This window comes from Scyliorhinus torazame, chromosome 22 (genome assembly GCF_047496885.1).
Source record: "Scyliorhinus torazame isolate Kashiwa2021f chromosome 22, sScyTor2.1, whole genome shotgun sequence".
NCBI lineage: Eukaryota > Metazoa > Chordata > Chondrichthyes > Carcharhiniformes > Scyliorhinidae > Scyliorhinus > Scyliorhinus torazame.
In genome coordinates, this window is record NC_092728.1 from 83,253,728 (window position 1) to 83,267,757 (window position 14,030).

Below are 14,030 nucleotides of genomic sequence, written 5' to 3' on the forward strand. Positions count from 1 at the left end.
AACAGATGTACTGGCTGAATGCAGGTTTTGAATACAACTTGATTTTTTACTAATATCGAAAATTTGGTTTTGTACATGCAGGATTTTTCCCCCCCAATGAGAGACTATATTTTTTTTAATGCCTATATTCACTTTCACCTGATTATGGCCCCTAAGTCTGAGTGCATTTATAGAACTGGATGAGATTTTTAAGAAATAGAACAATTGTTCCAGATCTAATTTTGGATTTTGTTACCTACTTTATAATGACTGTTTCTGTAATGCTGTAACTTACAACGTCACTTAAAAATACAAATGAGGAAGAGGTCAAAAGACTTCACGTTTGTATTGCTGATAACATCGTACGACATGGAGCCTTCTCAAAATCTAAAAGCAAAATGTTGCAGATGTTGGAAATCCGAAGTAAAACCAAGTGCTCGAAATACTCCGGGTCTGACAAAATCTGTGGAAAGAGAAACAGAATGAACTTTTCCAATCGAATATGATTTGAGTACTTCGACTCAATGTTAACTCTGTTTCTCTCTCCACAGATGCTGTCAGATCGGCTAGTATTTCGGATCAAAATCAAGTTTTCTTTTCCTTTTATTCAGATAGACTTTGTACCTCTCTGAACGGTGTGTCAAATTGTTGTTTTTCAAGCTCTTGTCAGATAACATTTTTGTGTCCTACATAAACGCAAGCTCTTATTTCCTATAAGCTGTGTGACCTTCTACACATTGTATCTGTTAGTGTTGTGGGCCTGAGGTGAGGAGTAAATTCCTTATACTGCTGAGAGATTAACTGCAAGTAACATCAGGTACCTTGTACTGCCTTGCTCTTGCCACTTGATAGAAAAATAATGTTGTGATAGACCAAATATCTTGGGCTACAAATTACATATCAAGTTTATTAATAAGTGAAACTAGCAGGCACATAATGAAAACAACAGCTGAAATATGAAGCTCAGTGCCTTGATTTACAAAATTTGTTTCTCATAATTTGGGTTGCGCCACTATAACATGAAATTGGATACTCAGAATGTTCCATTTGCTCCATGTTGTCTCTGGCAAGGTGACTAATCCAAGTGAGGCTCAAAGGCAAGTCAGCCTGATGGGATTTCATGGCACATGTTTTATCCATGTGAGGCAGCAACTTGTGGTGTGAGCTTGAATTTCACCCCTCCATCGTGGTGTCATACTAAATGATTCATTCCACATTCCTCATAGCCAAGTCTTTAGTATTTTCTGTGCTTGTCATCTATACAGATTTGACTATTGATATTTCTTCTGTAATTCAACTGGACAAAGATAAATTATTCCATTCCTTTGTCCTCCCACCCCCACAGTAACAATAACACATGAACCAAATAGCCAAATAGTTTCCTTTACTGGCATCTATGCATAGTCTGTCACTGAAGTAAAAACAGACGGCACAATGGCAACTTACTGCATGAGACAGTTGTCACTTAAGACCTCTGATTGGGTGTTAAGTGTGAAGGTTGCTTAAAAGTTATTATTTTTTGAAGAGTATGAAATTAAATTTAAATTAGCACAATTCTATTTATGGTTAAGTAATTAAATACATTTCATTCTGAGGGTGTTTACATTTCCAACACTGATAAGCCAAAGATCCCTACCAGTGTAACTGTAATAGCCATGAGCTTATTTTATGCACAATGCACTATACTAAAGAGGGGAGTTAAATGTGGCCCTTAAAACTCAGGGAATGGAGCCAAACTTTTTTTTTAATGTCAATTTGATGACTAATTGGAGAACTAGCAGGATTGCCTACTCGTTTGAAGCATGCAAGAGTTGCTCTTGCTGTTCTGTAATGTCGTGTTCATTTGTTTTCAAGAATGCCAAATCTTTTGAGTTTTATTTTCAACCCGGATACTATGTACAATACATTTATGGTTGGCTGTGTGAAGTTCAAACAGACTAAACATAATTTTTTGACAATGTGGTTTTGCAGTGCTTAATTTTCTTCAATGCCTTAACGGCATATTCAAGGAGAACATTTGTACTAAGAATTGATCTTGACTTTTTTTTAGAAACAAAAGGCCTGGAAACTCAGATTTCTTTTTCCAAATGAGACAATGCTCAGACACACAGAAAAAATGCTGTGAAAAACTGGGCGGCAATTGTGGAGAGAGACAGTTAACATTTTGAATCAGTGACTTCAGATATAGGCCACTGTTCATGTTGAATATCCCAGTTTTAATTGGGGTTTTCTCATTCGTATTGTTTTTTTAAAATGTTTTTATTCTCCTTTTTCACATTTTCTCCCAAATTTACACCCACCAACAATAAATAATAAGCAGTAATGAATACAATGTCAATCCCCATATCAACAACAACAATCCCATCCTCCCACCAGACCCCAAACTGCAGCCCGCATGTTAACATAAACAAACAACAAAAAGGAATCAGGAATCACCCATAGTCACCATTAACACATACAGTCCCCCCCCCCTCGTCCCCCCCTCCAAATGTTCGATGTTTTCCAATTCTTGAAAATGCATAATGAATGACGCCCATGAATTGTGGAAATCCTCCATTCTTCCCCTCAGCTCAAACTTAACCTTCTCGAGTCAAGAATTCCAACAGGTCCCCATGCTGCGACTGGGCACAGGGTGGAGATGTTGCTCTCCATCCCAATAGGATCTGCCTTCGGGTGATCAATGAGGCGAAGGCTACAACATCTGCCTCCGCACCCGTTTCCAACCCTGCCTGGTCCGAAACCCCAAATATGGCTTCCGGAGGACCCGGGTCCAGTTTCATGTGCACCACTTTAGAATTACCCTAAAAACCTTCCTTCCACTAAATTGGTATTGTTTTAAGTGGTGTTCAAACATTTATTTTAAATTGGTTGATTTCAGTCTTAATTGATTCTTGACCTCGAACAGCTGAAAAAAGCTTTAAGATCAACTTTTCCTTTTATTCTTGCATATTTTCTTTAATACCTAATCCACATTTTCAAAAATGCATTTCAACATCTTATTTACTGGAATAATTAGTAATTTTAGTCATAAAAGTGGCCATTGTCCCAGAGGACCAGGAGTAACCTCAGCCGGTATGACCCCCTAGGGGTTGGTTAACTTGGTTGGACGGCTGATGCAGAGAGACGCCAACAGCACAGGTTCAATTCCCATACTGGCTGAGGATATTCATGAAGGCCGCGCCATTCTCAACCCTGCCTCTTGCCCAAGGTGTGGTGACCCTCCGGTTAAATCACCACCAGTCAGCTCTCTCTCAAAAGAGGAGAGCAGCCTATGGTCCTTGCACAATAGCGACTTTCAATTTTAGTTGTAATTGAGATCTGAAAGAATAAAAAACGTGAGAAAAGCTAAGTGGGAAGAATGTGAGTCTTGTGTCCCTTAGTGTTTACTGCTGCAGTAATACGATTTTCCAGTTTATATCATTATACAATAGTTTGCTTTTATGCTTATTATTCTTAAAGTATTAAAATTCAAAGGAAATTGCTTTGTTGATTTGTGTATTTGGGACATTTTCCTTAATCCAAATTGTACAAGAAAATTATATTTGCATGGACACATGGTTAGTAAGAGCTGGCGAATGCCACCTGTCCGGGGGGGGGGGGGGGGGGGGGGTGGGGTGCAGTAGTGAGGAACAGCAGGCCTAGTGATTTTACTTGTATTGCTGCGCTGGATGATTCAAGTATATCACCAGTGTTATGGGAGAGGTGCTGTCATGTCATGGAGTTCAACCAACCTCCCCCTTTAATGGATTGTTAGGTTTTGAAGCACACGGCTTGTTCCCCAGGTGTGGTATTACAATTATGGACACGTGGGTTTGTAAACAAAACAATGTTTATTTCATGAACTCAAATTCACCTTTTAAATAAACATTGGATCTCTTAACAACCCTTACTTCAAAGATAACCCTGAAAATAATACAACACTAAATAATCCCTCAAAATGTTCCTTCAAACATCCAAAAGACTTCACCTTCAAAACAGACATGAGGTTACATTCAATATATTTATAGCCTTTGGATTTGCAGACATCAACAGACCAGTTCTGTGTTTTCTTCTTGCAGCTCTCAGCAAAACACACAGACACTCCCAGCTTTCACCTCAAACTGAAACTAAAAACTTCAAAATGGCTGAGCTAAAGCCCAGCTCCACCCACACTCTGACATCACTGCATTTCTTAAAGGTACATTGCTCAAACATCCAATTCTTAAAGGCACTCTCACATGACACCAGTGCATAACAAGTGATCTCTAATATGGGTAAGGGACGGTTCTCTGGCATGAGGGATCTTCCAAGTGGGTTCGAACACCTCTTGACAATAAGGCAACTAAATTAGAAAAATGACTGGTGGAATGATCAGAAATGCATAATCTATGGGTGAAATATTTATAGAATGGATGAAAGAAGTTGAAAGTGGAAATGAAATTTGGTTCTAAATTACTGTAATTTGTTCCTTTATGGGAAAAATTATAAAATGAGGGTTCTGTTTTTGGTTGGGGAAGGAAAATAAAGTAGAGGTTTATGAAGTTCCTAAATTTTGTATTTTACTCCTCAATAATAACATTTTAAACTAATCTGGATTCTGAGTACTGAGAAAGTTTTGAGTGTATAAAATTGATCCTTTTAGTGACCTTGCATGAACCACCTTTGATGCCCATTTAAGATGCAACATTTATTTTGGAAGTAATCCTAGTACGTTTATAGTTGGGCATTTTAAAAATTGGTTTATTTTGAGTATGCTGTTCGACTTGTTAACATTGTTAGCAGCTTGTTGTTCCACGGTTTGCATTAGTTTCACAATAGTGTTAAAGTCTCAAACCCTTTCCAAAGCCTTTCCATCTTTTCTATCTATCACAGCCAAATTAATTACTAAAGTTGTGGGTTTTGCTCTGCCCTGTCAAGTGCAGCTCTAAAACAACCCAACCCATCCTTGGCTAGAATTCAGATGAGCACAATAATCCAGAAACAAACTTCATCTATGAATCAAGTAATCAAAAGGAAGAAGTTAATCTAGTTGGGGGACTCCCATAAATTGTTAGAAATGGCATTTCGGAGACTTCCGGGTGCGGCGATGACCAGCTGAGTCGCACGTTTCGGCAGCTCCCTGTGAAACGGATTTTTGGGCTCTTGATAGGAGCCCCAACGGCAATTTTAACGGCTAAAAACACCGTGCGGTAAACCAGGAGGGTGTTCCCCCTGGACACGGATGGAAAAAGGAGAGGAAAGTGGCCGGATTGCAGCGGATCCTTTGGAACAACGGCAAGGAAGGCAAGCAAAAACCAAGATGGCGTCGGAAGGTGGCAGTTTCATATGGGGCCCTGAACAACAAGAGTTCTTGAAATGCTGCGTGGAGGAGATAAAAAAGGAAATGAAGAAAGAGTTGTTGGCCCCGATACTACAGGCGATCGAAGGGCTGAAAGAGGAACAAAAGACCCAGGAGCAGGAGCTTCGGGTCGTGAAGGCGAAAGCAGCCGAGAATGAGAACGATATACAGGGCCTGGTGGTGAAGTCGGAGATACAGGAGGCACACCAGAAACGATGTGTGGAGAGGTTGGAGGCACTGGAAAACAACGCAAGGAGGAACAACCTGAGGATTCTTGGCCTTCCTGAAGGTGTGGAGGGGGCGGACGTCGGGGCATATGTGAGCACGATGCTGCATTCGTTAATGGGAGCGGAGGCCCCGACGGGTCCGTTGGAGGTGGAGGGAGCGTACCGAGTTATGGTGCGAGGATCGAGAGCAGGAGAAACTCCCAGAGCCATAGTGGTGAGATTCCTCCGTTTTAAGGATAGAGAAATGGTCCTTAGATGGGCGAAGAAAACTCGGTGCAGTAAATGGGAGAACGCGGTGATCCGCATTTATCAAGACTGGAGTGCGGAGGTGGCGAGAAGGAGGTCGAGCTTTAATCGGGCCAAGGCGGTACTTCACAAAAGGAAGATAAAATTTGGAATGCTGCAACCGGCAAGACTGTGGGTCACATATCAAGGGAGGCACCACTACTTTGAGACGGCGGATGAAGCGTGGACTTTTATTGTAGAAGAAAAACTGGAATGAGTGGATTATAAAAAAGAACGTTTGGACAAAGTGGTGGGGCGAATGGGGGGGGCGAAGAGGGGTTTTATGTTCTAATCCTGCGGTATGGTAACTTTTCTTTCTCCCACAGGTGGTGATGGGGGAGGTGGGGAGGGAGAGGAGATGGGGCGTTGGCCATGGGAGGCGGGGCCGAGGGAGAGGCGCGGGCTTGGTTCCCGCGCTATGATAATTATGGCGGGAATAGAGAAGCAGGAAGGAGGGGGCGTCGCACGGTGCGAGCCGTGGTCACGGGGGAAGCCGAGGTCAGCCAGAGTTTGCTGACTTCTGGGAGCAACATGGGGGGAGTAATTACGCTAGCGGGGGGTCTAGCGGGGGGGGTGGGAGGGGGGAATTACTGGGTTGCTGCTGCTGGGGAAAGGGGGGAGTGGGTACGGGAGAGGATGGGCGGGGGGGCACCGCCTGGGGGAGATACAGCTGCGTGGGAACTGGGTGAGAAGCTGGAAAAAGATGATGGCTAACCGGCAGGGGGGGGGGGGGTGGGAAGCCCCCCAACTCGGCTGATCACGTGGAACGTGAGAGGGCTCAACGGGCCGATAAAGAGGGCACGAGTACTCGCACACCTTAAGAAACTTAAAGCAGATGTGGTTATGTTACAGGAAACGCACCTGAAACTGATAGACCAGGTTAGGCTGCGTAAAGGATGGGTGGGGCAGGTGTTCCATTCGGGGCTGGATGCGAAAAACAGGGGGGTGGCTATATTAGTGGGGAAGCGGGTAATGTTCGAGGCAAAGACTATAGTGGTGGATAACGGGGGCAGATACGTGATGGTGAGTGGCAAATTACAGGGAGAGATGGTGGTTTTGGTAAACGTGTATGCCCCGAACTGGGATGATGCCAACTTTATGAGGCGAATGCTAGGACGCATCCCGGACCTAGAGACGGGAAAGCTGATAATGGGGGGAGACTTTAACACGGTGTTGGAACCAAGGCTGGATAGGTCGAAGTCCAGGACTGGTAGGAGGCCGGCAGCAGCCAAGGTGCTTAAGGATTTTATGGAGCAGATGGGAGGTGTGGACCCGTGGAGATTCAGTAGACCTAGGAGTAAGGAGTTCTCGTTTTTCTCCTATGTCCATAAAGTCTATTCGCGCATGGACTTTTTTGTGTTGGGTAGGGCATTGATCCCGAAGGTGAGGGGAACGGAATATACGGCTATAGCCATTTCGGATCATGCCCCACACTGGGTAGACTTGGAGATAGGGGAGGAAACAGGAGGGCGCCCACCCTGGAGAATGGACATGGGACTAATGGCGGATGAGGGGGTGTGCCTAAGGGTGAGGGGATGTATTGAAAAGTACTTGGAACTCAATGACAATGGGGAGGTTCAGGTGGGAGTGGTCTGGGAGGCGTTGAAGGCGGTGGTTAGGGGGGAGCTGATATCAATAAGGGCACATAAAGGGAAGCAGGAGAGTAAGGAACGGGAGCGGTTGCTGCAAGAACTTTTGAGGGTGGACAGACAATATGCGGAAGCACCGGAGGAGGGACTGTACAGGGAAAGGCAAAGGCTGCATGTGGAATTTGACTTGCTGACGACAGGCACTGCAGAGGCACAATGGAGGAAGGCGCAGGGTGTACAGTATGAATATGGGGAGAAGGCGAGCAGATTGCTGGCACACCAATTGAGGAAAAGGGGAGCAGCGAGGGAAATAGGGGGAGTGAGGGATGAGGAAGGAGAGATGGAGCGGGGGGCGGAGAGAGTGAATGAAGTGTTCAAGACATTTTATAAAAAATTGTATGAAGCTCAACCCCCGGATGGGAGGGAGAGAATGATGGACTTTTTGGATCGGCTGGAAATTCCCAAGGTGGAAGAGCAGGAAAGGGTGGGACTGGGAGCACAGATCACGGTAGAAGAAGTGGTGAAAGGAATTAGGAACATGCAGACGGGAAAGGCCCCGGGACCGGACGGATTCCCAGTTGAATTTTACAGAAAGTATTTGGACTTGCTCGCCCCGGTACTGACGAGGACCTTTAACGAGGCAAAGGAAAGGGGACAACTGCCCCCGACTATGTCTGAAGCAACGATATCGCTTCTCTTAAAGAAGGAAAAGGATCCGCTACAATGCGGGTCCTACAGACCAATTTCCCTCCTAAATGTGGATGCCAAGGTCCTGGCCAAGGTAATGGCAATGAGAATAGAGGAATGTGTCCCGGGGGTGGTTCACGAGGACCAAACTGGGTTTGTGAAGGGAAGACAGCTGAACACGAATATACGGAGGCTGTTAGGGGTAATGATGATGGCCCCACCAGAGGGTGAAACGGAGATAGTAGTGGCGATGGATGCCGAGAAAGCATTTGATAGAGTGGAATGGGATTATCTGTGGGAGGTGTTGAGGAGATTTGGTTTTGGAGAGGGGTATGTTAGATGGGTGCAGCTGTTGTATAGGGCCCCAGTGGCGAGTGTGGTCACGAATGGACGGGGATCGGCATATTTTCGGCTCCATAGAGGGACAAGGCAGGGATGTCCTCTGTCCCCATTACTGTTTGCACTGGCGATTGAGCCCCTGGCGATAGCGCTGAGAGGTTCCAAGAGATGGAGGGGAATACTTAGGGGAGGAGAAGAACACCGGGTATCTTTATACGCGGATGATCTGCTACTATATGTGGCGGATCCGGCGGAGGGGATGCCAGAAATAATGCGGATACTTGGGGAGTTTGGGGATTTTTCAGGGTATAAATTGAACATGGGGAAGAGTGAGCTGTTTGTGGTGCATCCAGGGGAGCAGAGTAGAGAAATAGAAGACCTACCGTTGAGGAAGGTAACAAGAGACTTTCGTTACCTGGGGATCCAGATAGCTAAGAATTGGGGCACATTGCACAGGCTAAATTTAACGCGGTTGGTGGAACAGATGGAGGAAGATTTCAAGAGATGGGATATGGTAGCACTGTCAATGGCAGGGAGGGTGCAGGCGGTTAAGATGGTGGTCCTCCCGAGATTCCTCTTTGTGTTTCAGTGCCTCCCGGTGGTGATCACGAAGGCTTTTTTTTAAAAGGATAGAAAAGAGCATCATGGGTTTTGTTTGGGCCGGGAAGACTCCGAGAGTGAGGAAGGGATTCTTACAGCGTAGTAGGGATAGGGGGGGGCTGGCATTACCGAGCCTAAGTGAGTATTATTGGGCCGCTAATATTTCAATGGTGAGTAAGTGGATGGGAGAGGAGGAGGGAGCGGCGTGGAAGAGATTAGAGAGGGCGTCCTGTAGGGGGACCAGCCTGCAGGCTATGGTGACAGCCCCATTGCCGTTCTCACCGAGGAACTACACCACGAGCCCGGTGGTGGTAGCTACACTGAAGATTTGGGGACAGTGGAGACGACATAGGGGAAAGACCGGAGCATTGGGGGGGGTCCCCGATAAGAAACAACCATAGGTTTGCCCCGGGGGGAATGGATGGGGGATATGGAATGTGGCAAAGAGCAGGAATAACGCAACTGAAAGATCTATTTGTGGACGGGAAGTTCGCAAGTCTGGGAGCGCTGACCGAGAAATATGGGTTGCCCCAAGGGAATGCATTCAGGTATATGCAATTGAGGGCTTTTGCGAGGCAACAGGTGAGGGAATTCCCGCAGCTCCCGACACAAGAGGTGCAGGACAGAGTCATCTCAAAGAAATGGGTGGGGGATGGTAAGGTGTCGGATATATATATAGGGAAATGAGGGACGAAGGGGAGACTATGGTGGACGAACTAAAAGGGAAATGGGAAGAAGAGCTAGGGGAGGAGATCGAGGAGGGGCTGTGGGCAGATGCCCTAAACAGGGTAAACTCGTCGTCCTCGTGCGCCAGGCTAAGCCTGATTCAGTTTAAGGTATTACACAGGGCACATATGACTGGAACACGGCTCAGTAAATTTTTTGGGGTGGAGGATAGGTGTGCGAGGTGCTCGAGAAGCCCAGCGAATCATACCCATATGTTTTGGTCATGCCCGGCACTACAGAGGTTTTGGATGGGGGTGACAAAGGTGCTTTCAAAAGTAGTAGGAGTCCGGGTCGAACCAAGCTGGGGGTTGGCTATATTTGGGGTTGCACAAGAGCCGGGAGTGCAGGAGGCGAGAGAGGCCGATGTTTTGGCCTTTGCGTCCCTAGTAGCCCGGCGCAGGATATTGCTAATGTGGAAAGAAGCCAAGCCCCCGGGGGTGGAGACCTGGATAAATGATATGGCGGGGTTCATAAAGCTAGAGTGGATTAAGTTCGTCCTAAGGGGGTCGGCTCAAGGGTTCACCAGGCGGTGGCAACCGTTCGTCGAATATCTTGCGGAAAGATAGATGGGGGAAAAAAGAAGGCAGCAGCAGCAGCCCAGGACCTGGGGGGGGGGGGGGGGGGAAGAGGGATGGGGGGGGGGGGTATAGCCTGTGACAAGGCAGTTGCCAATTAGGGCTAGTTTTCATTTTTGTTATTTAATATTTATTTATTTGTTGTTTTTTGTTTATATAAAAAAGGTCATTATTATCTGTATTGTTATAATGTTGTGTAAAGGATGCACAATGTACTGTGTTGGTTGACCAAAAATTTTCAATAAAATATTTATTAAAAAAAAAAGAAATGGCATTTCGAAAGCTACCTTGTGTGGAAAAAGAAAAAAATAATTAGCTGTTTCTTTCGCCAACTGCATATAATTCAAGTTGGAATCACCGTTCCCTATTTCATCAGAGAATTTTGCTTTCAGCACCCATTTACAGCTGTACCCAGCAAAGGCAGTGATAAAAATAATGACTCCAGATAAGAATAATTACTCCAGCAACAGTAAAACTTCGAAACATTTTATTGATGGTGATACCATATTCCTTGAGAGTGCACTGAAGAGTGCGTGTGGTATTTAAAGGATTTTTCATGGAACAAGTGGAAACCCAAATGACATGAGTAATTGAATTTTCTTCAATCTTTGCCTTTGCCTACAGCTCATCCACTGTTGCCCTAGATATGTTCAATTTTATACAGCTTTAGAGTTTAGAAATTGACATGTCCAATCTGATTGTTGAGAGTGCATGGGAGGCAACTTATTGACTTGAATGGAAAATTGGTTAGGAGGTGGACTGTAGGATTGTCAGAACATGATTCATCGTTTTCTCCGGGGGCTGCAGTCCTGGGCTGCAGCTTTGAACTATATTTATGAATAATTATGGATGGAGACAGAACAGAAAATGCTGGAAATACTTGGATTATGCAGTGTCTGTGGGGAAAGAGAAAAAGTAAAAATTTTAGGTTGGGGATCAGAATTGGGAAAAGTTAGAAGTGAATCGGTGTTAAGCAAATGAAAAGAGCAAGGGTGGAAAAAAACCAAAAGGAAAAGTCTGTATTAAGGTGGAAAATAGGAGAGATTAAATAACGAGCTGTTGCAAGGTAATTGAGAAACAAAACCTGTATCTAGAGGAGCTGTGAATGACAGACTGATGAACAATTACCTTCTCAAGGCGAAAATCAAGAATTACTAGATTAAAGCCAAAACCTGAACAGGAAAGGAAACAAAATCGGGGCAGAGATCTTGGTTTGAAACTGTTGATCTCAATGAGCCCATAAGGCTGTAAAGACCTAATCAAAAGATTAGATATTTTTTTGAGGTTAGGATAAGCTTCATTGGAACACGGCATGAGGCCGAGGAGAGAGGGGTTAACATAAGAGCACGGTGGAGAATTTGAATGACAGGCAACCAGACGTCCTTGTAGACTGAACCGACCGCAAAACCATTACCCTCCCAATTATCCCTTGTGCGCTTGGTCTCCCCAGTGTAGAGCAAATATAGAATACTAAATTGAAGGCATGTGTAAATCGCTCTTTCATCTGGAAGAATGAGATTGAGGATGGATTATGAGGAGATCAGAGGTAAAAGGCCTGGTGTTGCATCTCTTGTGCTTGTATGGAAAGATGTTGTGGGAAGGGGAGAGATTTTCACAGGAATTTGAATGGGCCAGGGGTTGTGGAGGCAGCATCCCTTTGAAATGCTGCAAGGGAAGAGGAAGATGTGTTTGGTGGTGATATCATGCTGGAGGCAGTGGGAGGCTTGTGGGTGGAAGGTGAGAATCAGGCAAATCCTATCATCGTTTTGGGAGGAAGGAGGAGGGTGGGAGCAGAAGTGCGGGAAATGGGACGGACAATGGTTGAGGGCTCTGTCAACCTGAGTGGGGAAGAATCCTCGGTTGTGGAGAGAGAAAGGCACATCAGACCATTGATTGTGGGAATTGCGCCATCAGAACAGATGTGACATAGATGGGAAAAGTGGGAGAATGGAATGGATTTGATTGGTTGGGCACTTCATGGATATCCAACCCCTCCATCTCTGTCCCCACCTGGACGATCTGAGGGCTCTTGGCTTATTCCCTGAACAGAGGCTCAAATGGTATCCATCAATCACCCCCTCTGCCTTGCTGAACTTGTCCTTACATTGAGCAAGTGTTCCTTTAAGATCCTCACCCCCTCCAAATAGTAGGTGTTCCTCTGGACCTGCATAGGTGCTAGGTATGCTAACCTTTTTGTTGGATATGTGGAACTTTCCTTGTTTAGGTCCTACTCTCATCCCTCCTTCCTCTTTTTGTGGTATATGATGACCGCACGGTAGCATTGTGGATAGCACAATTGCTTCACAGCTCCAGGGTCCCAGGTTCGATTCCGGCTTGGGTCACTGTCTGTGCTGAGTCTGCACATCCTCCCTGTGTGTGCGTGGGTTTCCTCCAGGTGCTCCGGTTTCCACCCATAGTCCAAAGATGCGCAGGTTAAGTGGATTGGCCATGATAAATTTCCCTTAGTGTCCAAAATTGCCCTTAGTGTTGGGTGGCGTTAATGGGTTATGGGGGTAGGGTGGAGGTGTGTACCTTGGGTAGGGTGCTCTTTCCAAGAGCCGGTGCAGACTCGATGGGCCGAATGACCACCTTCTGCACTGTAAATTCTATGATCTATGACTAAATTGGTACTATCTCCCATTTATGCCCTGAACTGGAAAATTTCATCAACTTTGCTTCCAATTTCCCCTCTTCTCTCAGCTCCACATGGTCTATCTCTGAATATGCTTCCCTTCCTTGGCTTCTCAGCCAATCATGAGAAATGTGAACAATCAATGAATATTCATTGTTAAGGCTGCAGACTCCCATAGTTACCTCACTACACATGCTCACACCTGCTTCCTGTATGTACTGTATCCCATTCTCCAAGTTTGCCTGACTCATCTGTTCTGATCATGCAACTGTTTCATATTTGTGCTTCTGATATGTCTTTCCTTTTTCTTCAACTAAGGATTCCCTGCCCCTCTCCCCACCGTGGTTGACTGGATTTGCGACTGTACTCGTCATATTTCCTGCACTTCTGCTCTTGCCCCTTATCCTGCTTCCCAGCACCATGGTAGGATTCCCCTTGTTCTCACCTTCCATCACACCAGTCTCCTATTAATGGATCGCCTTCGACAACCTTCAGTGTGATATCAGCACAGACCTTCCCTTTTTTTCAGAGCTTATCGTCTACAGTATTTTGCTTTGGCAGCCATATATGTTTGCTTACAGACTTGAGTTCAGTGGCACAGTAAATACAATAATTGAGAGCAGGAGGTTGCAAAGATACATTGATGGATTGATGAGTGGATAAAACTGTGGCAGATCGAGTTCAAGGTGAGAATTTGAGAGATCATTCACTTTGAACCTAAGAAAGATAGATAAGAGTATTTTCTAAATGGCGAGAAGCTAAGAATTGTGGGTGAGTGTAGCAATTTACCAAAGTATAAAAACCATGACAAGCTACTGGACAAGCACAAAAATCAATTTAAGAATAGAATGTTGCCCTGTATCCCAAAGGGATTGAAAAATAAAGTACTGGAATTTGTGTTTCAATTGTACCGTATTCTGTTCTGACCACATTTGGAGTGCTGGACATAATCTTAAAATTAAACTCGGCCATTCAGGGGTGATGCCGAAAAGTACAGTCACAAAAAAAGGGTATGAGCAGATAAATAATTGCGCAGCAGCTAGAGAATTCAAGATAACAGAGAAGAAAGTTGGA

At 45.1% G+C, this 14,030-nt stretch overlaps 1 protein-coding gene across 14 annotated transcripts in view; it reads left to right on the plus strand.

The window, feature by feature from the left end:
• gapvd1 (GTPase activating protein and VPS9 domains 1) overlaps positions 1-14,030 on the plus strand; it is a 174,249-nt gene that overhangs the window by 33,873 nt on the left and 126,346 nt on the right. For 2 of the 14 annotated variants that reach the window (XM_072488468.1, XM_072488469.1), the window contains exon 3: positions 531-614. The exons of the other annotated variants lie outside the window; for them this stretch is intronic. The gene's annotated coding sequence lies outside the window, so the exon portion shown is untranslated. The remainder of the gene's footprint in view (positions 1-530; positions 615-14,030) is intronic. 14 annotated transcript variants of the gene reach the window in all.